At 39.2% G+C, this 27,678-nt stretch overlaps 1 protein-coding gene across 6 annotated transcripts in view; it reads right to left on the bottom strand.

Moving 5' to 3' along the window:
- The window catches only part of C4H4orf50 (chromosome 4 C4orf50 homolog), an 84,674-nt gene that overhangs the window by 12,897 nt on the left and 44,099 nt on the right, over window positions 1–27,678 (bottom strand). For all 6 annotated transcript variants that reach the window (XM_069856320.1, XM_069856319.1, XM_069856318.1 and 3 more), the window contains one exon: window positions 19,960–20,087. The gene's annotated coding sequence lies outside the window, so the exon portion shown is untranslated. The remainder of the gene's footprint in view (window positions 1–19,959; window positions 20,088–27,678) is intronic.

The following is a 27,678-nucleotide window of genomic DNA, read 5'->3' on the forward strand; positions in this document are numbered from 1 at the left end:
GAGCTGCAATTGTTTCATGTTCTCAGCCTGATGCTTACAATCAGACACACCGGATCATTTTCATTAGGCTTCTTTTTTTTTACACCACTGCCCATCAAGTGCAATTTTGTTTCTGGAAAAAAAGATTTTCAAAAGAGTTAATTTATACTAGTTTTATTTTAATGTGCTGTTTTAAGTTCAGTTGTTAACTTGTGAGTTCACTCCATCACGTTTTCTTACTGCTGCTTCTTGCTCTGTCTTTTCCCTTGACCTTTTCCATTCTCTCTCACATCCACCAGTTATCTCTGTGAAATGGTCATGACAAAGGTCAGTGACTTAATACATGTCCACAGGATACATCTTGGAGGAGGCTGTCCAGAACTGGATGTTGCAAAAAGGTTTTCTCCATTAAACTAGGTTAAGATATTGTGAAGGGAAAGGGGCACAAGTCAACAACAGGTGCTTAGCTCTCAAACTGGAGTGAAGTATGCATAGATCCATGACATGCACTCATACTTGAGAACAACAGATTTTACCTACTGCTGTGGGCACCATAATGTGATTTATTCAGGTATCAAATACATGTAGACATCTATGCAAATCCCAGTCTAGACCAAGAAGGTAACTCTAACTTGTTAACTCCAGTCTCAGCTATTGTGGAAATTAAATCACTGATTTTCTATAAATATTCTAATATGATTAAATGCGAGGTGATGCACTAGGAACAAGGTATGCATCCCTTCTTTGCAGAATGGTAGACCATGTCCAGAACAGCACCAAAGGAAGATCAGAGGCTGCTCTAATGATGAGTCAGCATGACCGACAAGTACAAACCAGAAGGACCAAACAGGACTTGGCGCACTTGTTGATGTCAAGCTGATTGGCCAAGAAGCCTTTGACATCTCTGACATGCTACCTGTGCTGAGTAGCATATGTGAAGTAGGATTTCCCCAGCATTACTCCTGTGTTTGAGATTTTTCAGAATAAATGGTCTATTCTGTAGGTACGGCTTTACATTTCTTTTTGGTTTTTTATTTGATTCCATTTTTTATGACAAGTTAAAATATTAACACTAGGCCAGGACAATACTTCAATACAAATTTCAACAAAACCAATGGTTTTATCTGCAGAAGATTCCTAAATTCACATCTGTAATAAGGTCCAGAGCATGACCTGTGAAGTTCATCCACAGAGCAGGCTCATCCACTGAGGAATTTCACGCTCATTAAATATATGCCATGTTATACTAAGCCCATTTAATCAACACTATCAATTCTGGAAGCAAGAAGAAAAGATTCTATATTTCTATCACATTCTATCAGCTTTCCCCACTCACTTTAAGCAATTAGTTTCAAAGACATAGAATACGTCCTTTCCTCCTATGCCTTGTTAATGCATTAGAGTATAATTTTATAAGGAGTTCCTGGAGATCACCAGTGGCAGACAGGTATCAGAGATGACACTATGCCTGGAGCACACAGTCCCAGGAATTTATGAGGGCAGCAATTTCTTGGTTCACCCTGTCACTTCAATGGACTTATATGCCTGTGGAACAGGAATGCTTTTTACTGTCAGAGATCCTCTGGATGTGTCTGCAAAGAGAAGGCTATGGATGCAGATAACTTCTGCATTTTTTACAGACTGTTTTTAGTAGGTGAATAAGAAAAGCACAACTGTCAATAAACACAAAACTGCAGTTAAAAGATCAGCAGGACTCGCTAAAAAACTTCTGGAAGAGTGAACATCAATCTTTGCAAAGGGATAAGCAGGTGGAATGATCTATCTGGATCAGACTTGAGAAGTAGGCTTCTTATGGCCAAAATGTTTGGTTACTAAGTGTTTTTAGCCAGGACTTCAGCTGGCATAACTTTGTGAGCTAGTTCTAGACTGATGGCTTAAGCAGGTGGTGATGTATTTGTGGCTTTCAGTTAACAACTTGGTCTTGCAAACTGTCCTAATACAGATCTGTTCAAGAGTGTTTGAATGGGAAAAGCGTATTCAGGAGACTTATAAGATTAGGCTCAAAGTACTAGGACACGACAGTTCTGTTGGCAATAAGCTACTGAAAACAGTTGTGTGAGCTGAAGAAAAGCAAGAGCAAGTGTCTGCTTTTAGCATTATATTTACAGCTTTTCCCTGACTATGCATAAATTAAGCAGATTGCAAACTTGTACTGAGTGGAAGGAACAATCTGTCTATTTATAAGGCATTTAACCTTTAGGAATGACCTTTATCTTAACATTAAATTGGTCTGCTTCATGTTCAGAGGACCGGAATTTTCATTGCTTGGAAAAATGAGAAAATATTCCATATTTATCTGTGAAGACAGCCAGAAAGAAGATTTCAGCCTTGCACTCTGAAAGACCTTGGCTGATACAGACTGTATAAAGGTGGAGTCAACGCAGTCCTGAGACTGCAACAAAGCACGTACAGTGGCAGCGTGAAGTGACTCTGGAGCACATGCCAGGACGAGGAAGAAAAACACTTTTAAAAAATGTTTTTGTGACATGATGATTTTTCTCTGCAGAGTATTCCCATTGATATTTTTCCAATCAAAACAAAAATGATGCACCTGTGTTTGTTCAGAAGTTACCTGACAGTATCAGGTAACAGCTGGGTTCCTTAGCCAGATCATTTATCTAGTATTAAGCTGGGACCAAAACCTGGAAACAATTGTTGGTGTGACACAATTTTTCTCATCTTACTTCAGTGTTTTCTTGTTTCCAGGGCAACTCACAAAACTCATGCAAGAAAATCCATCATAATTTAAAAAGTAGATTTTTATTTTTAGATTTTGTTAACCCATCCATTAAGAAAAGGAAACAAAATCAAATTAAAATAAGAGCTGCAGCAGTAACATTGCTGTAGAATAAACACAATGTTATCATTGACTGTCTGCAGACACAATTAACTGGAAGCACGAGATGTGTGTTTATGGAGGTCCTGGGCTGATTTACTCAGGTTACTTTGTATCTTAGCAAGCTATTTCATAAAAATATTTCAATGTATTGTAACTACTATAACCTTATTATGCCTTCTTTAATTTGCTCGGCTGATTCAAAATCAACTTGATTGATAGAAGACCACAGGAGCCGGAATCTTCCTTTTATTCACTTTTTAAGACAGAGACACAGTGAAGCAACCTTCTGTTTTCTCCAGAGAGAATATACGATGGCCCCAAATTGCACACTAACACCATGAATTATTCAAAATCACAGCGGGTAACAACATTTTGTTAAATGTATTCATAAAGCTCAAACATAAAAAAACCATAGAAGGAGCATAATTAACAACTAGAAGAGTTCAATTGAATAGCAATACTATGTTGCTTTTGCACTTCATTGATGAATGCTTCATATTACTAACCTCAGTTTTTGTCAGTGAAGAATCATTCTAGCCCCAAGAGATGTAAAGCCTCGGATATTCCCTCTTGCTCCATGGGAAGACAGTCCCAGAGGTCTGTCAGGAGACCAGCTACAACAACTTCCACTTGACTTCAGCAAACAGGAGACAAGACACAACTCTCTATCTCCTTCCAGTATGCTTGTTCTCACTGGGAATATTTGGCGAGGAGTTTGACACAGGCCATACTCCTCTCCCTCCAACACATTTTTCCAGTATAATGTAGCCCCAACTAACTAGCACATGCAGGAGAACTGGGTGATCAGGCCCAGTCAACACGGGTTCACAAAAGGCAGGTCTTGCCAAACTAACCTGATCACCTTCTATGACAAAATGACTCAGCTGCTGGATGAGGGAAAGGCTGTGGATGTATCTTCCTGGACTTCAGTAAAGCCTTTGACACAGTTTCTCACAGCATTCTGCTTGGGAAACTGTCAGCCTCTGGCCTGGACAGGCGCACACTCTCCTGGGTGGAAAACTGGTTGGCTGGCCGGGCCCAGAGAGTGGTGGGAAATGGTGTGAAATCCAGCTGGAGGCCAGTGACAAGTGGGGTTCCCCAGGGCTCAGTGCTGGGTCCAGCCCTGTTCAATGTCTTTATCAATGACCTGGATGAAGGCATCGAGTGCACCCTTAGCAAGTTTGCAGATGACACTAAGCTGGGTGGAAGTGTCGATCTGCTGGAGGGTAGGGAGGCTCTGCAAAGGGATCTGAACAGGCTGGACCACTGGGCTGAGGCCAGTGGGATGAGGTTTAACAAGGCCTAGTGCCGGGTCCTGCACTTAGGGCACAACAACCCTGTGCAGTGCTACAGACTAGGAGAAGTCTGTCTAGAAAGCTGCCTGGAGGAGAGGGACCTGGGGGTGTTGGTTGACAGCCAACTGAACATGAGCCAGCAGTGTGCCCAGGTGGCCAAGAAGGCCAATGGCATCTTGGCTTGGATCAGAAACAGCGTGACCAGCAGGTCCAGGGAAGTTATCCTCCCTCTGTACTCGGCACTGGTGAGACCGCTCCTCGAATCCTGTGTTCAGTTCTGGGCCCCTCACCACAAGAAGGATGTTGAGGCTCTGGAGCGAGTCCAGAGAAGAGCAACAAAGCTGGTGAAGGGGCTGGAGAACAAGTCTTTCAAGAAGCGGCTGAGAGAGCTGGGGTTGTTTAGCCTGGAGAAGAGGAGGCTGAGGGGAGGCCTCATTGCTCTCTATAACTACCTGAAAGGAGGTTGTAGAGAGGAGGGTGCTGGCCTCTTCTCCCAAGTGACAGGGGACAGGACAAGAGGGAATGGCCTCAAGCTCCGCCAGGGGAGATTTAGGCTGGACATTAGGATAAAATTTTTCACAGAAAGGGTCACTGGGGACTGGAACAGGCTGCCCAGGGAGGTGGTTGAGTCCCCTTCCCTGGAGGTGTTTAAGGCACGGGTGGATGAGGTGCTGAGGGCCATGGTTTAGTGTCTGATAGGAATGGTTGGACTCAATGATCTGGTGGGTCTCTTCCAACCTGGTTATTCTATGATTCTATGATTCTAACTAGGGTTCACTACATTAGACACTAGTTCATCAATAATTTCAGTCCTATTTATTAAATGTGAAAAATGAGGTCTGGAGTTTAAGAAACATGCCCTCTGTCATTCAGCAAAGCACACGGGACTAATTAGTACCTCCTCTACACTGCTGTCTGACTCAGTGCAATGTAGGGTATGTTGTAATGATGTAACAACAAAAAAATAATCCAGCACACAGGAACACAGATCATTGGAAAGAAGACCTAATATTTTCATGGTCTGAATTGTTCAAAACACAATTGCATGAAGATGAGATTGTTCAGAAAAGAAACTAAAGGGGAAAATTACACATTTCCAGGAAACTGGTGAGTATCAATCACTCAGCAAAATACTGATCATAGAATGATAGAATAGATTGGTTTGGAAGGTCTTTCAAAGGTCATCTGCTCCGCACACCCCAGCAATGACCAGGGACATATTCCACTAGATCCGGTTGCTTAGAGCCCCATCCAATCTGACCTTAAATGTTTCCAGGGATGGGGCATCCAACATCTCTCTGGGCAACCTGTTCTAGTGTTCCAGCATCCTTTTGTAAAAAATGTCTTCCTTACCTCTAGTCTGGCTCATGTCCAGCTTTTCATCCACCAACATCCCCAAGTCCTCCTCCTCCTCAGGGCTGCTTTCAATCCCTTCAACCCCAGCTTGTATTGGTACTGGGGGTTGCCCCAACTCAGGTGCAGACCCCTGCTTCCTCTATCTTATGAAATAAAAATCATATCAGAGAATAATACAATTTAGGAAGTTAAGCAGTAGTCACGGTACATTTCTCCTCAGGAAAGTTTAGCATTGTTATGCAGAGAAAATTCAACTAGAAAAAGAGAAGAAAAATGAAAGTATAAATATTTGCTGCAGTGCTCTTTAAAAACAGATGATAACTTTTGACTGAAGGCATCAAGTTGGAGGTGACACATCTAATGCATTACCAGCTATACTTCATTCATTTCATTTACATTTTGTATCTCCCCAGGTAATCGTTATTTAGGGATACAGAAAAGACAATTCAAATCTTCCTTACACCCACAAGTCATTTTAAGGGATGCTGGCAAGCTCATAGGGAAAAATAGACCTTCACTGAAAGCATGAACTAATTTTTAAATAAAATGGTTTGTTCATGATTATTTTCATTCACCCTTCCTCACCCCTTCATGAACAGACCTTCATGTGACGTCTTCTGAAGATTCATCAACAGCACAGGGATGCAAACAGTTCAACTGACGTGTTCCTCCTGTTCCTGCCTTTTCCATGGCTCACATCTGTGTGCAGGCAGCTGTGAGGAAGCTACATTTTCTCTCCATTCAAACGCCAAGCCAGCATTTAGCTTGCATTACCAGACACCAGAGGCAAAGGTCAGTTCTCCAAGTAATTTTAGCCAAAAAAACTGGAAGGAGATTGTCACAGCTAACTACCCAGATATTCTCCATCCCACATCTTTGCTTCAATGTACAGAGCTGCTGAGCGTTATGTGACTGATTATCCTGCAAATTTTATCACCTTGAGCCTGAGAAAGGCACCCACTCATAAAGAATGACACCAGACAACTTCCAGACAGACAACTCATTAATATTTCTTACAGAGGCATTATGTTTTCTTTCTTTGCTTCAGAATTCATAAACCACTGTCTTTTGGGGAAGCAAAAGGAAATACACACATTCCTTCAAACTTCCTCCATCATTGCCCAAGACAATTAAGCACAGAGCTGGGCATTCAGTTACCTATCTGATTTCGGTGCCTGACTGGTTAGGGTATATGGGCTATGAGGGGAAGAACCTTTTATTTCAAGTTCTTTTCTATCTAATTATATCATAAAATTAGGATAGAATATTCTGATTTACTAAACTACTTCTGTCAAAGATTAAAAACTAGCAAATGCTGTTTTATTAGCTGCTCTGCAGCTGTGTGAAGCACTCTACAACCAGCTAATGCAAAAGCTATCTCCAGCCCATGACATGGAGGAGGGAGTGGGTAGAAGTTTGAGTCCAGCAACTGCACATCACATCTTCTAGCCCTTCCCTTTTCTCCAAAGGAGAGCTCATTTTATAGCCAAACTTTTCTGTTGGTTCTGGAGCACAAACAAAACCACCTTTGTGCTGGGCAGGAGGGAAGGAAAGCAATACAAATGGAAATGCTGATGTAAAATCTTTCTTTCCCTTTCTTTCCCCCCCCCACCCCCTGCAGAAAGCTGTCAGGATGGCAGCAGCCTCTTGCAGGGAGTGGGCTGACAGTCTCAACAAAGCAAGTCACAAAACTGATCTGGCTTTTCACAGCTAGACAAAAAGGAAAAGAGCTGGGACCCATCTAAAGCAAAGAGAGGTTTCCTTTGTGGGACTGAAGGCTGAACAAGGCTCATGAGAGGCTACAACTTTAACTCTTTCTTCTATTTCACTGGTTTAGGCTTGAATGTTATTTCAAAGGCTTAGCCAGCAACTTCAATTGGTAGCATAGCTGAGCTGTGGCTACAGGAGTATTTTTAGGCTCCGTTTCCAATGGAAACAGAGCATTCATCACTAGTGTGCCTCTCTGTACCTGCATCCCTGCATTATTTTTGAAGCCAGTGGCCATATTTAAATAAAACCAACTTAAGGAAAAAGCCTCAAACTTCCTACAAGCTTCTGAGAACTCAGAGGCCTGGTATAAGGCAGCAACTCCCACAATAAGCTTCCTTACTGCAGAAAAAAGCATACAAGTGAAGAGTTTTCCCCCTACAGAGTTTGCATGGGTCCTCTTGTGTACCAAATACTACAGATACACCTTCCCTGAAGTAACTGTTTGAAGTAGTCAGCTTATGGGAAAATCTGATACAGATATCTGCTGCTTCTTCCCACTCATAACTTCTCATTCCTTCATCAAAGGGACAGGTCCCCATGACAGACAAGCACTAGCAATAAACGACAACTAACTGCTGTGCATTTTTGTCTTTTCTCCCTTAGGACAAAGTTGCTTAGTCCCTGCTAGAACCAGACTGTGTGCTTCAACAACATGGACTTGCATCAGCTTCACAGAAACCACCATTTCTTGGTTTTTCAAAATGCCCAAACTATTTCTGCCTCCTGAGGGCAAGTTCACACATGGGATCCATACCAGACTGCCTTCTGACAGTGTGATTGCAGACTGCAGCAAGTGAAGATCTCGTACCATAATGCACGGGCTTTCCCAGTGACTAGCACCTCTGTAATCACTAACCTCTTCCACACAGAATTGGCTTCGAGTGCCAGCTTTTCTCCTACTTAACCAGTCAAAGACTAATCCATACATGACTAAGTGCTCATTCAACGGACCTAGGCATTACATTAATCAGGGTGCTGGATGCAAGCACACCTCGATTATTTTATTTATCCAGATAGCTGGATCCTTCACTGTCTTTACATTGGTAATGCAAGGTTACCATAGCAACCTCTGTGAGACTTGCATAATCAAGATAGCAGAGAAGAACTGATAGCTGAATTAATGTATAGCCTTGAACAGGAAACTTTAAAGATTAAAGATTAATGGCCTACGAAATTTATATATACTCTATTCATGATGTTACATTTATCCCATTTAATCTTTTCAAAATACATTTACCTTTAAATGCTAAACTAGAGTACCTGATACAATGTATTAAACTAAAAGAATTGAAACTCACTGCTTATTTTGTATTTTCAGTTTAGCACCCAATAAAATTACATCAAAAAGTCCAAAGACTAAAGTACATTTTACAGTATTGTTGGCCAATTTATTGGCATCTTGTAAAAGCTAAAGTTCTTAACCAGATTTGCAGATTATATACATTTTCACAATATTTAAAATGACCAAATTCAGAACTAGCAAGCCAGTTTATGGAATATTAAGTGCAGAGATCCAGAGATCACATTCACCTTCAGTTTGCTTTTTAGTTTCTTGTACTCAACTGGTTCTTTTTAAGAAGTCACTAACTTTCATTCAGCTGGAGACTTTCTTGCTAGCAGGCTACTGCAAGTTCATAAAATATCAAAATAATACATAAAAGCTTGCATGGCCGTTATTCACAGACAAGAAAGGACATTGCTCCTGAATCCAGAACTGCATGAAAGTTGCTCACACAACCAGGACTGTGACATGAAGGAGATGTATGTGGAGGGAGATACTGGAGAACTGAAGTAATACTTTTTTCTTTTCTTTTGCTGGAGCATGATTTAAGATACAGGTTCAGCTACTGTATGAATGTCAGGCAGCAAGCATAGTTTAGTCATTAGTACTACATAAACTGGCTAAGTGTGCACACATAATCTTATATCAGAAAGGCATAGGTAGCTCTAGCTGCCTTTTAACTGCTTCAGGTCCAGGACAGGCAAGCAAGTCTCATTCCCGAGTAACCATCCAAGCAAAAGAGACACAACAGTGGACCTTCGAGTGAGGCTCAAGGAGTACATAAGTCATCCAGTAACCTGCCTCACAGTCATGAAATTCTGTCTCTGTGAGACAGTAAATAAATGTTCATTGCTTTCTCTCAGGCAAGTTCCTTTCTATTTTTTTATATATATACACATATATGTCATGCTACTATAATTCTTCTCTGAGCCAACTCCTTCTCCCAAAGGCAGCAGGATTACTTTTCTATTTTCAGGAAGGAGGGAAATTGAGCTTCAAAATGCAGTGCCTCAAAGCAATACACTATAAAAAATCCCATGAATACCAGTGGAGGAACTGATGGGATGAACTAAATCTACTGTAAGAAACTTCTATCACTGCGGTCTTGACACAAAATGCAGAAGCCATTTGCCCTTGGAGTCTTATAAAGCAGACAGCGACTTAAGGGATTCTGGACTGAACAGCTCTGTCATCAGATGGACAGCTGGATTTTTTTTGCTTTTGGTTGGTTGGTTAATTGATTGGTTTTTAGCTTTGATTTCTTACTGTGGATGATTTAGCTAAGAAAGAGCTTTTGTACCTTCTACATTTGGCCATTTTTGTCATTGCTTCTGTTGCAATCTGTAGACAGTATAGGAAGAATAGGGCCTTACAAGTCCAGTAAAAAATTTGCTTTTATTAGTCCACAGCCTTTTCCAGCAAAAACATTAGTTTCAAAGATATTCAGTTAAGACTGCGGAGGGGAGAAATTGGTTAAATTTGGTCCATCCACCTGCTTTCCCAGTACTGGTAGAATTCTATCTGATTCCAATCAACTTGCATAATTGACAACAATCCAAAAACCATCACACCATATGCCTAACTTCACACTTGTGACATTAAGACTTATTTCCCTTTGATATTTTAAGGCTTTTGGCTAAGATTTTAAAAACTTGCCTTCCTTAGCCTCCCAGCTATATTTAATTGTCCTGTTTTTTAAAAAGTGCTGGGTATGTCACACTGACACAGAGGCCTGAATGGTGCTTAGCTTTTTTGGTTGTCATCTCACATGTCATGAGTTAATCTTCAGAAAGTCTTACGCCACACTTCTTGCAACATTCATATCAACCACCAAGGAAAAATCTTCCTATGCTCCCACTGCAACAGAAAGATGAGAAGAGGGTTTTTTTTTCAGCCCATCTGCATTGCATTCCCTCGTGCCTTTGAAAATGAACATTACATCTCTACAGCTAATATGACTGTACATCATTTCTCATCACCTCTTTGCACCCTCCTGTGTTCTAAGCCTTTTATTTTAATTGATTTAAGAAAAGGTCTCATTATAGACGACAGCACACTGGCTGGCAGTTAAAATATACCAACATCATTCTGCAAACCTCCTTTGAATTCTAGCCTAGCTCTCTCATCTTTTTGCAGAAAAAGGGTTAAGTAGTCTCTAAAACTAACACAAATACAAGGGAAAATATCCATAGATGTATGAAAGTGTTGACTAAAACATTTTATATTTTTTATATTATATTTTATATTATATTTTATAAATCTTTTATAAATTATTTTTGTATTGTAAGTTTTAGTCACCTTTGTTGATAAAAGTAGCCTAAAATATCTCTCTAAAAACATGTTTAAAGTCCCTAGTGGTGTGACAATTTTTTTTTCCCTATCACATCAGGATTTGCATTGACAAATAGCAATGCTGGCACCATCTGCATTTTAAGGGCAACTTTGTGGTCACTCTTGAGTCTAACCTAGTGTCTAAAGCACAAAAAAATTTGGTTCAGCTTCTTTCTCCTCCCCAGACTTCTTGGGAAATATTGTGGAAGTCACTCAGCCTCTCTGTGTCTTAATTGTGTTCTTGTTGAAACAAGGATGCAAGAACAACTCCAGTGTTAAAATACCTGGTTAACCCCTCAGTTTATCTATTTCTTTAGTTATGTGTCTTCTTGTAATGAAGATCACAAAATTTTTTTATATGCTTAAACATAACCTTAAGTGGTTTTGCTCACATGGCACTACAGGGTATATAGTATTCCCCATACAGTATAGAGTATTCCCATCTCTATAGTGATATTAAAAATATTTTAAGCTAAGTAAGAATCTATTTTAAGCCTATGAACCAAGTTAACATTTTCTTTCTTAAATCCCAGGAAATCGTATCTTTTCTGCCTTTGTTAAAGAATCAACATGGTACTTGGCTGTATGTGTCTAAATTGAAGCCATTAATCTCTCCTATTTGTCACCTACAGATCAAAGTGGTTTTGCAACCAGAGATAGTGTAGCACGGTCCCGATGCTGAAACAAAGCTCGCTCTCAGGAGGCTCTGTTTATATGTAAAGGCTAAAAATTGAACGTTTTACAAAAAGCACCACAAGTAAGAAGGAAATTGTTTCTGTAGCCATTCAAGCTTTGATCCTGCCTAACTGAAGTGAACAATATTTTACTACTGACTTTAGCAGGAGCTGTTTTATTGCTACTAAAAGCACACAAGTAAGTATGTAACACACCATTAACAGCAAATAACATTTCGGTCCCAAGTTACTGCAGCTTTTGAAGGGTTGTATGATTATAAGAACAAAGACCATATGGTTGCAACTCTCTGAAAAGTACCTGGTTTTTGACACCTTTTTTTTAGAAAAAAAATGGTTTTAAAGGCATTTCATATTTTATGATACACACTTAGGAGAAATGGAATACATTTAGATTTTTAGATTTTTTTTTTTTAAATATTTTGCTACAGAGCACCGAAACCAATTTTGTTGTCATAGTGTCTGACCTATCGAGGTGTTTGAAGGTATTCTTAGTGATTTACAAAAAACACCTAAAAGGCAGTTGAAATGTAACATTCCCATTAATATTTTTGGGTTTGTTTAACTTAGTAAGTAATGAAATGCAATAGGAGCATGAAGAGCAGAAAGCTGGTGTGAAGAACCCAATATCCATACAGTACAAGTTTTGGGGGCTTATTTTGGAATAGCTGTAGTATAGTCTCCTATATGTAGTATATATATAGTATATGCTCCTAAGGTAGCATAGTGGAGCAGGCAAAATTAAATTCTTCTAAGTTAATTTTGCCTGCTCCACTATGCTACCTTACAGCACATCAAAGAGGGGATGAACAGGAGATCCATTTTGAAACTGCAAAATAAACACTCAGGCCAACACTTCCAATCTGTATGTAAGTTAGGGGTTTATACCAGCTAGATATCCGTCTCTGTATCTTTGCAAATTTGGCACCGCAGACATTACTCCTTGTATTACTCCTGAAAATCAGTGAGGTCCAATCTAGGAAGAAGGCAGTCAATGGTATATGGTGCACTGCATAAGAGGTGCTATATAAATTAATATACAACTTAAGGAGACACCTTCACAAAAGAAAGTTACATTTCCATCTGAAGAATATTACATCTACTATAGTTAAGAACAAAACCTATGTTGTTAAAATTAATGTAAATATATATTTCTTAGCTAAAATTTAAATAACAATATCCATCTCTTGCTGAGCATGAAGCTCAAGAAAGCTGCTAGATTGTCCCATGTAGCCCAAGAGAGATGCTACATCATTTCTTGTGGTTTTCTCTCATTTTTCACTCTGCATCTTTCCTCTTCCCTGCAAAGATAATCAAAAGCAGGCCTTTGAGTGTCCAGATGGGGACGCCGTATTCAGAACATTAGTTCTTTACCTCTGGAGACCCTCTCAATGACCCTAACATTAATATGTTGAATCCATTTGTCCCCGTTACAATGCAAGTCAATAATTTCTTATAAAAGCCATAAAATAAAGAAGTATTACATGTCGGCAGCTGCAGAACTCTTACTTTTACCCAAGATGACTAGTTTTCTTCCTCATTAGCTTTCTATTCACTTCCTCACTACAGTGTGATATGGTATTTGTCAAAACAGCTGTCAGTTTCATTTTGCATAGATGTGATGACATCTATGTTAAAAAAAGGTCTTAAAGTATAATTAAGTATTTTTTAAAATAGTAAATCTGCATCTGTCGGATGAGCTATTGAGTATAACCCGAGACTTTAAAGATCTTGTCTGAAGTGTTTTGATTAAACCTTTGCAAGCATTAATTAAAAATAAACTTAAGCCTAATAAACATGAAGAATCTATCACACGACAATAAAAACCCAACAGTCACTGCATTCTCTTTTAGGTGGGTAAAACCATCTTGCCTTGACTAGCATATAGGATAAACAAGGAAGAAATACCTTTCTTATTTATCTGTATCAAGGTCATCTTTTATTTTGTCAGATTATTTCATCAAGACTAATGCTGCCTACAATTTTGTGAAGTTAGCAGTTTTCCCATTTTGATTTCAAAGGGAAAATTAAAAAATAAAGATCCAAAAGCAAATACGATTGTGTTTAAAAAGAATAAATTTGTGTAGTGTTTGTAATCCAGCAGGCTGCCTGATTTAATTTCTGTGGCAGTGCACAGCACAGCCTCTGCCCTCCCCATGACACATTCTATGCCAGGACACTTGGTAGGCTTGTCCAAGGAGTAATAAATTGGAGGTTCTCCTCTCTGGAGACAGAACAGCAGGAATGGAACATCACAAAGCATGTTCATGCCTGAATATTTGTCACTGATCTGGGTAAAAAAAATAACCTTTAGACCTACATGCCTATTCAAACTTGAAAGTTACAATACCATATATTCTTTTAAGATAAAGAGATCTGCCACAGCTCCTCCCAAGGGCTGGCTTGGTGATTTTTTAAAAGCACTACAAAGCATTTCAAGAACTGAACCAAGAAAAACATTTAAAACACTGTTATTACTCACTAATGTCAGCCTGTGCATGCAGGGGCATGTAATAGCAGGCATTTATTATTTCCCTTTGCATTCTAGGATGTGTAGAATGCAGAACTGGTCCAGTCAGGGGGAAATCTCTGCATAGCAAGTGGTGTGTAATTTTCTCCCAACCAAACCCAAAGTTAAACTCAGATGTCACATCTTACAGAGCAGGCATTCCCGGTGAGGAAATCTGATCTTCTTACCCTTTTCCTTCATGCACTGCAGGAACCTGACTTGTAGAGACATTTGGATTTCTATGGAAAGACCTGACTAAAATCTCTTTACCAGAGACACTCTCTACCTAGCCAGTATTTTTCTCCACTCTTCACTAAACATGATGTCTGCCTCCTACTTTCTTCAGTAAGAGAAATCACAACTTTCTTAATTAAGCTTCAGAAGATCCTTCACACTTTGAAAGCCTTGCATTTCAAACCCACAAGTCTTTACATATCGATTTTCTTAAATACTCAAAGCAAACCTTGCCATAGCTGAGTACTCTTTCATTGTGCCCTTACTAAAATTTTCACATGCTTACAGTGAATAACACCAGGTACTAATCAGGTGATCTGAGGTTGCTCTTTATCTCCCTGTTCTGGTAATCGCCTTATCAATCTGTATCAAATGGAAATATCTCAGTGTTAACCAGGGCAGGTTTGATTCTTAAACTGAAAGCAAACACCCTCAGCTCTCACTTTCCTTACAATTAATCCTAGCTCTGATTCCATCTGCTGTCACTTGGAACTTGCTTTTAGTGAGACACTGAAACTCTGTTCACTCAGATACATGATACCTAGTTCGGAATCACAAACATATGCTTCATAGTACTAAACCACTGTGCATTTCAGTTAAATTACGTTAATGTACTACTGACCCTTTTCAGCTTCTTTGGCACAAAATTATCACCTTATTAGAACATGCATATAGATAAATTAAAGATGTATTTGCAACAAAGACAATGCCATGGATTCACACAGAGATATTCTGAGGATAAATATCGGCATTAGCTTTCACATGAAGAGTACAAATGCTGCCTTACAAGAGCTGACAACAGGACTTTGCTTTTCAGATCAAGACTGAACTTTAAATCATGGGACTTCTCTCCTACAGCTGCACTGGACACTTGTCATCTCAGAAACCAAGCCAGAAATACCAGAAAAATGATTTGAAATGCACACAGAGAGCATGAATTTTCTAAGAGAGTCTGGAAAGAAAAGAAATAGTTGCAAACTAAGTTAATTTACTACAGCCTTTAGCAATAGTTGCCTCCCCAGGCAATGTTTTCTGATACACTAGACAAACCTAGTAAATGAGTACTAAATCTTAGACTTGAAAGGAATTTCACCTGATTGCAGCAGCAGAGACTGCAGTACTTTGTATGCTACATAATATGGGTAATATAGGGAACTGAATGTGTTAAATAACATCGAAAAAACTCTCCTGTGGGAGACAATACGTTAATATCCTGGACTTTAACACTTATCCTTGACATATCCTTGACCCCCTTCACAGGACCCACAAAAGAGCTATTTGTTTCTGTAAAAATTTCACAAGAAATAGGAAAAAATATTTCTTGCCTGCTGTATTTTTTAATGGCAGTTTCTGCTCAGCAGTGTGGAGTTCTGGAAGAGCTCTCTGGAGCAGAGATCAGGTGGAGAGGCCAAAGGGACAAGATAAACTAATGTGTCGTATGGCCATATGGTTTGTGGCCTTTCCTTATTCTTTTATCATACTGCTATCACCTAAACGTACATATGATGCGCAGATAGGAAGAGAGAAATGAACCAGTACCTGTAGTGGGAGGAGGCACGCTACTGAGTCTCTAAGAGCAGATGCAGAGCATTGACATGAGAAACAAAGGGTCAGATGAGCTAATGCTTTTTTAGATCACAGACTGAATCAAATGGCAGGCAACTAAAACATCTAGCAATAAAGATATATAGGTAAAGCACTATAGGTGACTATTTCACAGAATTTGTTTTTGAACAATATTCAGGGTGAACTCTAAGTAGCTCAGAGGAATGAACCTAATCTGGGTGTACTTACAGTAATAACCACAAATGAGGCCATTAAACAGATGCCAGAACAGACTCGGAAGCTGCTTCAGTGTTCGGAGCCAGCAATGAGCATGGAGAATGCTAACCAGGGGCAATGCTACCAAGAACAAACTGACCTGGTCTCACTTCACTGTTAATGAAAACTAACTTGATGTCTACTAAGAGCTCACTGGGGGTAGAACCACAAATCCCAGGAGAAACTAATGTGTGTCTGAGAGAGCACATCACATATTGTGTCCTGGGAACACACCTTAGTGTGCTAGTAAAGCCCCTTTAGCAGCCAGCTGGCTGAGAGACACTGCCGAGCCCCCAAGAGAATTACAGAAATATTGCCAGGAAAATATGTGTGCAATACCAAGTACTATTAGCTTGTTTCACACTTTATTTTTTTTTCTAGAACACAGCATTTGGTGTTTATTCTCTTACACTGCTTCTAAAAAGTGAAGAAAGCATGAGAGCATTAGAGGTACTCAGGGAGCAGCACACCCATTTCTACCAAATTACGCAGTTCAGTGGTTGCTCCATGTTAAATATTGATAGAATAAATAATGCCTTTCAACAAAGACTTGGGTTACCTTGGTACTTGCTAAACTCATAAGAGACTTATGCAATTACTCATCTGGGTATAAACAACAAAAACAAAAAAAGATAAAAAGATTATGTGAAAAGCACATGTTTAAATTATTTAATACAGGGTAGATATTTGCTTTTGATAGTCATGAAGCCTTAGGGAGGTATTAAAGGGTGAAGTATATTTTGTAGCATCTATTTCATCATGATTTGATTATTTGCCCTTAAAGGGCAAGTAGATTTTCTATTAGACTTAGAGACAAGCAACATAAAAGCCTCTCTGGCCCTAGCACAGTTGTGGTATTCACATGGCTGACTAGAAATTGTCCTATTAAACATTTTTAATATCTGGTTCCAAATCCATCTTCAGATTCATACCCAGTAATGACTGCAGAAAGACAATGATAAAACCCTGGCTAATTACATTAGGCCAAATCCTATAGTCATCACTCTTTTTCCCCTCCTCCCCACATGCGTATTTAGGTAGCTGACTTATTTAAGCATCTTTAAATAATTAAGTATCTTTAGCATTCAGGCAAATCTCATGCTAATTTCAAGAAAAAGGGTACATTTCCAGGCTTCCATAGGAAGCTGCCAGCTTGGTCTGCCTATTCCTGTGTTACAGAAAGCTGTAGGAATGCCTCTGACCTGACCCAATGTTTCTTGCTTAAATGAACTAGCACAAGTTCCTGCCAGCTCTCCTCCGCTTGGGGAAGCACAGATATATCCAAATTCTCTTTTAAGTCATTGTCTACATCATCAGTCCATTCAGTTCAATTTGGGCCATTTGGATCCAATTTTAGCTTTGCAAAGCAAGGTGTCACTTAATCCTCAGGAAACAATGGATTTTGAGGATCTACTTGAAGACTCAGCTCTTAGGGTAATGCTGAGCAAGGGCTTCAGACATCAAACTACAATTTCTGCTTGCAAAAAAAATCTCTGGAGTACCACAGTATAAACACTGATCACAAAAAAGCTGTTCCTAAATGTGCATTTAAATACAGAGATCTTTCTTAAACCACAAGTTATGAGAGTTATTGTATTATGGTAATTATTCTTACTAAAGGAAATGAGCCTACTATTGTCTACAATAAGGCAGGATTGAGCTCTTGACAAGAAGATGGAAACAACATCCCTCTGAATGTTCATAAGTAATTTCAGGTAAAACATGCATAAATCCAGATGACAAGATGACTAGAAGTAGTGACACTACACTCGTTGGGATTATGTTTGTTGGTGAAATGGCAGCAAAGCCATATATTTAAAATTAATTATGCATAGGAAGATGTGGAAGAATTGCAAAGACTACATAATTTCAAAGTATAGATAATAGTGGCAAAATATTCTGTGTACCTTTAATATTGCATTTATACCAAAGCAGTGCAAAGAAGACAATGTACTAAATTTATGTATTGATAATAGAACACATTTTCAATAGCTGATTGGAAAAGGATTTAATTTTTCTTATGAAAAAAGAAGGGGCAAGTGATCCAGAATCATTCAGCACTTACGTGCTGGTTAAAATGAGCACAAGTACTGTCTCCTGCCCAGCCAGTTGTCAGGAGCTATGAGAAATGTTTAATGGTAGTGTAAGTTCTTTGGAGGGAGTGAAATGCAGAAGGGGCATAATGGGACAGACGGAGAAAACAATAAACCTACCGTGAAAGTGAGAAAACTCAGATTTGTGACAGAGGAAGATGAAGAAGCTGGTAGGAAAATAGTATCCAGGCTCTTACAATGAATCAAATAGTATGTGTCCTCCACTAACAGTAATGCAAGCATTCAGACAATCAAAGGATGAAAGTATAGTTTACAAGTTCTCATTTTGGTAGAAACATATTTCTTTTAAGTCCACACAAGTTTTCAATAGCTCTATCAATATACATTATTGTCTCTATTGATGAATAGATACACCTTTCACAACAATTAAGTCTATTTAATACAAATACATCAGCCTTCCATTAAAATTATGTCAGATGCAATACACTTATTTGTATAGGTTAAAACTTCATTTCTCTACTTCCCGTTCCTGACATAAGACGATCCAGTGCTTAGTGCACTGTCCTTGCATTTAGACCAGAGTTAATCTCCCTGTCCTCAGTTAAAGATAAAGCTGCCATATTCTAAAGACATGGTGAAAGAGGAACCAGATTTAAGAGTTTGGGAATCTTGAACTTTCTGCCCCTTTGCTTCATTCTTGTGAGACCCCACCTGGGGTACAGTGTCAGGTTCTGGAAACTCCAGCATAAGAAGGATATGAACTGCTGGAATGGGTCCAGAGAAGGGCTACAAGGATAATCAGAAGAATGGAGAACCTCTGCTATGAGGACAGGCTGAGAGAGTGGCAGTTGTTCAGCCTGGAGAAGAGAAGGCTCCAGGGACACCTTATAGCAGCCTTCTAGTACCCAAAAGGGGTGTCCAAGAAAGCTGGGGAGGGACATTTTACAGAGGCATGTAGTGATAGAATGAGGGGGAATGGCTTTAAATTGGAGGCAGGGAGATTTAGATTAGACATGTGGAAGAAATTCTTCACAATGAAGGTGGTGAGGCACTGGGACATACTGCCCAGGGAAGTTGTTGACGCCCCCTCCCTGGAGGTGTTCAAGGCCAGGCTGGACAGGGACTTGAGTAGCCTGGTCTAGTGGGAGGTGTCCCTGCTCATGGCACAGTGCTTGGAACTGGATGATCTTTAAGGTCTTCCAACTCAAACTGTTCTATGATTCTATGAACATGATCAGAGCAAGCAGAACGTAGTTCATGAGAGGCAGTTAGGGTGACAGATTGGGTGACTCAGCAACAGTGTACACATCAAGTCTTGTCTATGTCCAAGTGTTGAACCAGAACCAATGAAGAGCAAAAATTTAGCCTTCTAATGTAAATAGGAAATATAATTAAACTTGATATTTTAGCTAAAAATATAATAATTATGTTAAGACAAATTTTAAATAGTTGATTTAAAAACTATCCTGATAACATGTATTTATACTTGTTTGTTGTTTTATTTTTTTCTAGTAAGGCAACAGAATAGATTATATGTCGGTGAGCATTGTGTAAAAAATGTCAGATCTGCTTTTGTCATCAGAAATGGTTCTATTGATTTTATTGAGTGTTTTAAGATCGATGTGCTGTATTTGAAAATTAAGACTCCTAAAATTAGCATACACAGTTTTATCCATCTACATGAAACTATAAAAAATAATCAGCATCAAAATTAAATAAAACTTATTTAATGACTTTTGAGATTAAAGGTTAAATATCTATTTGTATTGAACCTACCTTGTATTCTGCAATGAAAGTCATATTGCAACATCCTAATTTATCACCATCTCTCTGAAACAACCACCAGGCTGCCTTTCCCCAATGTTTTAATAATGTAGACCAAACCAACTGGTGCACGGTCATCCCTAGAGAGAAAATAAAAAAAACATATAGCAAATACTATTTTCATTACCTTTTCAAATCACTGACATAGTGTAAATGCAGGCTCCAGAGCTTTTATCTTTTTTGGCAAGGAAAGTCAGTTTAACAGTGTCCCCATTTCAGTATAGTATCTCATCTGAGTTTGTACTATTAAGTCAATTATTGGCCAGGGTTTAACATAACATTCAGGTTACTATGCAATTTTAGCACATGCTTTAAATGCTTTAGTTAAACAGGGACATAGCTTTCTAATAACAACCCTTCCTTAGCAATACCATGCATTTCCCTGTTAATTCTCTATCTTGGAGGTTACAAAAATGTTAACAGTTACTCATCTCAGTCACTCTCTTCTGCATTAGCTATGCAGTCCAACAACACTTTCATTAAAATATTGTTCACATGTGGTAGTGAAATTGCTGTAACAAAATGGAACTCCATTTAACAGACAAAAGAGTGAATGAAAAGAAGCAAAAGTAATAGTATAAAATGGGAAAAAAAACAATATGTGAAAAAATAGCTGCTAAAATCTCGACGCATTAATCTGAGAAAAATAACATTTCAATCAGAGAAGGCTGACTGTCTTTCTTAGTATTCAACAACAGAATGAGTAGATGGATGTTTTTGAGGTAGAAATGTGTCCTAAAGACCAAAAGACTTTAGTTTTGAAAGTTCTTTGAGAACAGGTAGCAACTAAAGAAAAGGAGTGACAAAGATATTACTTGTGCATAGACAGCTTTGGAGAGCTGACAAGAAGAGACACTCATTCTGGTTTTCTTATTCACTTTGCCTTGGTTTGTATTAACCTAAGACAATAATTTGTGAACCTGAGTGTTTCCAGACTGCAAAATATTCTGGAGATGTACAGAGGAAACAGAGACATGAGAAATGTAAAATATTTCAGAAGGAAGCACTTAATCTGAAATAGAAAAGAAATGATACACCCTTATTTATTAACTTAGTCCACCTTCCCACTATTGATCGTTACCTGATTTATCTTCCAAGCTCTGATAAGGAATACAGCTTGCAATATTAGTTATACCTCCAAAAGTTTTTGTTGTGCTCTGGAATTGGCCCAGTTAGTACTTTCTCTTACTTCAAAAGAAAGAAAAAGAAAAAACAAAGAAAGAACTTTTCAAAAATGTTTGAAATGGCCTGAAGTGGCTTTGGAAATTTGAGTCCAAAAGATAAAAATAAACAAAGCTACTATTTGCTAGATGTAAGCCTTACACTTCACACTTTTCTAGTGCAAACCTTGCGTTTTACAGTGAAGACTGATTCTTGGGTAGAAGTACATCTAAGTGGAGAGGAAAACTAGAAATGACAATAACCAGGGTGCACTAATTGGTAAAAGGTTCATAAAAAAATGGTTCTTGACACGTAATTAAGTAGTGGGCATCCTTCCCGTGTTATACTGTATATACAAAAAGGTTCTGCAGGTTTGAAGAGAGACTTGACAACCTCATGGAAGAAAAATCAATCAATGTTTGTTGAATGAAAAGGAATCAGCTCTGCTTCAGGAAGTCCTTGAGCCACAATTGATTAAAGCCCTGGAGAGTATCAGTCTGCCCTCTTCTCTTCCCCAAGGCATCTGCTTTCAGCTGCTGGCTCATTTTTTAATGGATCTTCCTTTTCTATCCACAAGCATATTTCTACCACAAACATTTCCGTTCTCTAAGCATGAGAAACAACCAATGTAACAATTTGGCTATTTGCCTTCACTAGTTGTGTTCTAGTGTATGCCTGAAAAATACATGAGGATGTAACTTTGAAAGCAAGAATAAAGAATTTTTTTAGGAAAATAATGATTAATATAACTGCATCGATAATTTGAATGCTGTAGCTTAATCACTCACAGGATGTCCACACCACAATGTCAGTACATGTGAGGGTACCACAGAGGCATAGCTTGCACAACCTCCGTGCTGCTGCAACTCTGCAGCACCAAAACCCCTTTTGCCAGCAGTAACTGCTGTTGTCTCATAACAAAACAGTCTGAAAAAGGCTTCAGAGCATAAAATAAATTCTTAATTATGCTGCCCACTTTAATAACTCATTCAGGGTGTAGGTATTAGCCAGATCCATCAGTGATACATCACCAGGACTGAAGAAGCCATGACCTATCTGAATAAAATCTTAAAGAGCACAAAGAAAGGTTTAAGGGCTCTGGCAAAGGAAGCAAAACTCAGCTGACTATTTAATTTGTGTTAGCTAACCAGATAAAACTTCCGTTTCATTTAAAGCTACTTTGAGAGGAAGAGAAAGAGAAAATCCACAACTGCAGCTGAAGTGACAAAACAGCAACATCGGGTCTCTCCATGGGAAACAAGGTATTGTATTTGTCACAGCTAATCTTATGAAAAGGCTGTCATCTGAAAACATATGTTGTCATGGGGTTTCCTCAACAGCCAGGTGAGTAAGCAAAATGAATAGGAAATCCTGCCTAGACAACAGCCATTTCTGCTTTTTGACTCACTCCCTTCCCCTCCCCGAGATGTCCTTCAACACATGGGCTCCACAGAGCTGCACTCAAGTGCTTCTCTAGCCCTTAGTACATAATACATTTTATTTTATTTACCACATCTGAGTCAAAACACCTGAAGATTCCTAATCCTGGCTGTGCGCTGTGGAGGGACAAAGGCCTAAAGCATGTGAGACTGAATTTCACATGAAAAATGCATACATTAACGGGCCTAGTCATGAGTTCTTGAAACTCTACAGAACAGAAAGAGAGTCCACACATCCTCCTTTTCTTCCTATTTTAAAGAATAGCCTAACACATCATACGACATTTGTTTCTCAAAATGCACCCACGGGAAATTCAGTTAAAGCTATTTTTTCCTCCCTTCATAATAACTACAAGACCAATACACACATGAGGCAATCCAGAATATTTTTGGTCTTAAGAGTGCTTTGCTCCTTCTGCAAACTGAAAATGCTCCAGAGAAACACCAACGTGGAAAAGGACAAGCAATTGACAGTACGTAGATTATTTGTTTCTGGTGTGGGTCATTCAGCAGCACAAGAAGTCCCGTTACTGGACAAAGCTGCTCATATACTCACCATAAACCTTAATACTTCTGGTTTTAGCTATGCTTTACTGAAAATTAAACACACGCCAAAGAATCAAGAATATATACAGATTTACAAAACATAGTAATCAGAATTGAGAAACAAGGATGCAGTATCAAATGCTTGTCCTGCCGGACACGTTTGCCTGTTTTCCTTCTTGTCCTTCCCCCCCAACCCAACTTCATCTCTTCTTCTACCAGCCTCTGTCTGCTTCTTCACCTGGACAGATTTTTGTTTCATTATGTCTTTTTCCTCCCCCTCCTGACCTCCTTTAAAGTGAGTACGAAAGAAAGACTTCTAGCCAGCCTAGCCCATTAGGATTAAATCCTTGGTAATTTCAGTGTATCTTGTGGACTTCATGAAAAATGAGACACACACACACCCCCATCACCAGAAACCTAAGCAGACTCTTTTCTATCACCTCCTGTCACCACAAGAGTTTAGTAGCACTCCTGAAGGAGACAGACAGACAAGCCAGCCTGGAACTAAGGCTAAATCCCTTATTTCTAGTCATAAGAAAGTTCAGAACTTCTTAGCCGAGAGAAGGTCTGGTTTCACTGTACTAGGAAAATCTTGTGTTTGGGGAGCTAGCAGGTGAGGTCTGCTGGGACCGACCCCCCCCCCCCCCATTTCCCACATGTGGGTCACATCAGATGCAGGCTGTGGAAGTGCTGATCGCCTTCCTACCAGCTGCCTGTGACATGGCTCTGTTTACTAGTGCAGATTGTTAAAGGTCAGAACAAGAAAACAAATGTATTTTCTGGAAGTCAGGAATTGTGCTTGTCTTTTGAATTATACATCCGAAATACAAATGTTATGGCCTGAACTTAGTTGAAACCCACCACTTAAGCAGTCAGAGCTTGCTCCCTCTAAGGTTACTTGTGTCTAGTCTGAATACCACCAAGTAGCAAGACAATGGAAAGAAATTAGGCATTGAAATCCAAAACTAGTATTCACTGATGAAAATTGGCAGTGATTGCCAATACACTGAAATCTCCCGAGAAGCAGGCACTAACTGAATCTATGTAAGTATTTACTGAAATTGAAGTGTAATCATTCTACACGGACTTCTTTAGATCACACAACTATTTGCAAGCTAGAGGTATCAATTTACACCTGTTTGATAAATATTAAAATTAATAACAATTTCAGGAGCAAAGTGCTAAGGAGTAATTGCTGCTGAGAGCAGAGCTCTGATTTTGAATTAGCACATTTGGAAGCCATCCATCTTCTCACAAATCTGACGTAGGGGTGGCAACTTTTGGTGACAGAGCAAATGATTAACAAAAAATAAGGCTGTTTTAACTCTGAAATGTTCTGTGGGTGAACTTCCTAGTCAGGCTGCCAAGACACATCTGTGACAGCAGCAGCCACTGGGGATGCTGGGCATAGTAAAGCAAAACGCAAACTCCCTGCTGAAAGAGCCCAGCAAGTCACACCAAACCAGCTTGAGAGAATAAGCAGCATTTAGGGGGCACTAGTGAGGAGATGATGAAGGAGATGAGGCCTTAAACACCAGGCACTGAATTATAGCCTTTTATTAATTTTCTTAATTTTTTACTCTTTCCTTGGTTCCATTCATAGAATCATAGAATCATAGAATAACCAGGTTGGAAGAGACCCACCGGATCATCGAGTCCAACCATTCCTATCAAACACTAAACCATGTCCCTTAGCACCTCGTCCACCCGTGCCTTAAACACCTCCAGGGAAGGGGACTCAACCACCTCCCTGGGCAGCCTGTTCCAGTGCCCAATGACCCTTTCTGTGAAGAATTTTTTCCTAATGTCCAGTCTAAATCTCCCCTGGTGGAGCTTGAGGCCATTCCCTCTTGTCCTTGTGTTCAGTCACACAATAGTCTATTTCTGCAGGACTATATCACATGGGTTTGACAAAGAAAAAAAATCCAAACTTATCTTTCATCTCAGAGAAAACAGGGTTGTCCTCTTAAACAGCCAGCAAAGCAGCAATGTCTACTGCTCCTTCGTGCTTTTATGCACGGGGATATTAGGAAGACTTTTCAGTACTTTTTCAAAGATTTTGAACACTAGAACTTCAAAAAAAAAAAAAAGGTGATGCAGAGAGTAGAATCACTTTTCAAATAGAAGTATTCCAAGGCACAGTACCAGTGGTTATTGCATTTGAGTACATTAAGACATTTTGAATGACAGGAATGACTATTTTCACTCAGGAGAGCAGGATGCAGACCTCAACGTCCATCCAGGGTGTCAGAATGAAGGAGCTCTGACATATCCCCTCTGATACACAAGTTGTCTTGAAAGATAATAAAAAAGCCCACGCAGCCTTAGACGAAAGAAGAGAAATAGGAAAGAAACTGCTAAAAATGCACAAGATCTCGTAGTCCTGGGGCAGTGGCAAAAATACAGCATTAACCAGTGTCACCTCATTGTACTAAGAAAATTGGGTTTTTTTGGTTAGTCATTACAATATTATGATTATAACAACTGTCTTGTCTTTTAGAATATTTTACTAAAGGAGGGGGAATCCTGTGACAGAGTTTGCTTAATTTATGACAGAGATCACATGGTTCTGATCCCATGACAACATGGAGCTACATTTGCAAACTGGTATTCCTCCAGCATCATTGGGCCCAGCAACAGTTTGTTTTCTGCTCCCTCAAGCAAAGTCTCTGTTGTTTTAGTAAATATACCAGCACCTGCCTGTAGAGAATAATGGAGATCTTTCCCCTCCCTTATTGATTCCTAGAGAAAGGGGAAAGAAAAAAAGGACATTCAATCCCCATCCCAACTCACCCAGAATTTAAGATTGCTTACAGGGTCTGAATTAAATGAAAGACGAACAACATATTTGTTAGATGTAATAACGTATGCCCATATGGAAGGAATAGATAACCCCCCCTTTCCAGTGAAAGAAAATGAACAGATTGCCTAGAAATAGGCAGTTGCCGTTCTCCTTACTGAGGGAAGAAAATGCCATCCAGATGGAAATTATCAAATGGATCAAACAGCTATGTTCTATTCCCAAATGATCTTTGTTCTACTTAAAACTCATTATACCAGGAAAACTCTTCTTCCTATAGACCAAGTGCAGTAAAGAGAGTATTATTTATCGTGTGCTCATTGAAAATGTTCTGTATCAAAAGTTTCCCCCATGAGATATTGATCTTGTCATACAAAATGGGAGAGAAGAATAGTGCCCTTCCTAATGGGTACAATTTTTTAAAATCTCTGGAATCTGTTAATTCCCATTAAGTCCAACACGTGACCGAGGATTACAGTGTCCTTGTGGCACAGCAGCCAACTCTACAGTCCCTTCCCCGATGCCTGGGGTGTTGAAAAGTCTTTTCAACAGTCCTGTATTTTGCCAGGTTTTACAAAGGAGAATGTTACCAGGTTCCTACTAAACCACCTTGAGGTTGTTCAGCTACTTTTATTTATATTGTCCCATGAGCAAATATACAAATTGGCAATTTGCACTGAATAAAACTGAGATTTAAAAATCACAAAAAATGAATCCTCATCTTTGGCCCTATATGATTATGTATGCCAGACATGTTAGATTTAATAATTTAAGGAATAAAGACAGAAGAGGACTTACCAGCTACAATAAAAAGACAATGAAATCTGGTTATCTAATGCCTTCTTAAGACTTTGAAAAATCTCCATAATATTTTATATGGTAAAAATCATGTATGTTTAAGTATACCCTCCTAAATATTTCTGATTGTGTTTATGGATGTTTGTCTATTGTCCTATTGAGTTATATAAGCTCTGGCTATATATTTTGCTATAATATGATTTTCTTTTAGCCTGAAAACCTACAGCAGCACAGGTAGTCTTCAATGAGGACACAAAACTTAATAGCTGTGGCTGAGTGACAGGATTGGATCCAGAGCATCAAATCTAACTGGGCCATGTAACACTACCTTTGATTTCACATTAATCATTGAACATAAGTTCAGCTTGTGTCATAGGTCTATCACGTGGGCCCATAAATTAAGCAATAAATAAGAAGCTGATTTTTTTAATGGTGTGGTCATTAACAGATAACACTGAGTTTAGCCACAGCAATCCGAAACCTCCAAGATGCCATGGCTTCACACGCACAAGGCAGTAGTACAGCTCCCAGGACCTGAGGTCTGTGACTGTTTGTTTAATCTCTTTGAGTGTCAGGTTTGCAATGGCCGTGGATGCTATGGCATCACTGCCAAGGAAAACACATTAGGCACATTGACTGTGGGAGCAAAACACTCTGCCAAGGGAGAGAAGGGAGGGGAGACCCCTATGCATAGGCAGCCGAATGTAAAGCACACAGAGGGAAATGCAGTTTCTTCCACTGATAGTTAAGGAGGAGACTGGTAAGCACATTCAGATATTGTGTACAACACTGTGCTTTGGTAATCAGTCCCGAAACAAACTTTCTGGTGGAAGAAGGAGCCTCTGATGTTAAGCTTCCACAGTATCCAGCTGAGATGCACAAAATAATACATTGCTAGGACCTCTGTACAACTGGCAGCTCAAAAGT

Source organism: Phaenicophaeus curvirostris, chromosome 4 (assembly GCF_032191515.1).
Source record: "Phaenicophaeus curvirostris isolate KB17595 chromosome 4, BPBGC_Pcur_1.0, whole genome shotgun sequence".
In the NCBI taxonomy this organism is placed as follows: Eukaryota; Metazoa; Chordata; class Aves; order Cuculiformes; family Cuculidae; genus Phaenicophaeus; species Phaenicophaeus curvirostris.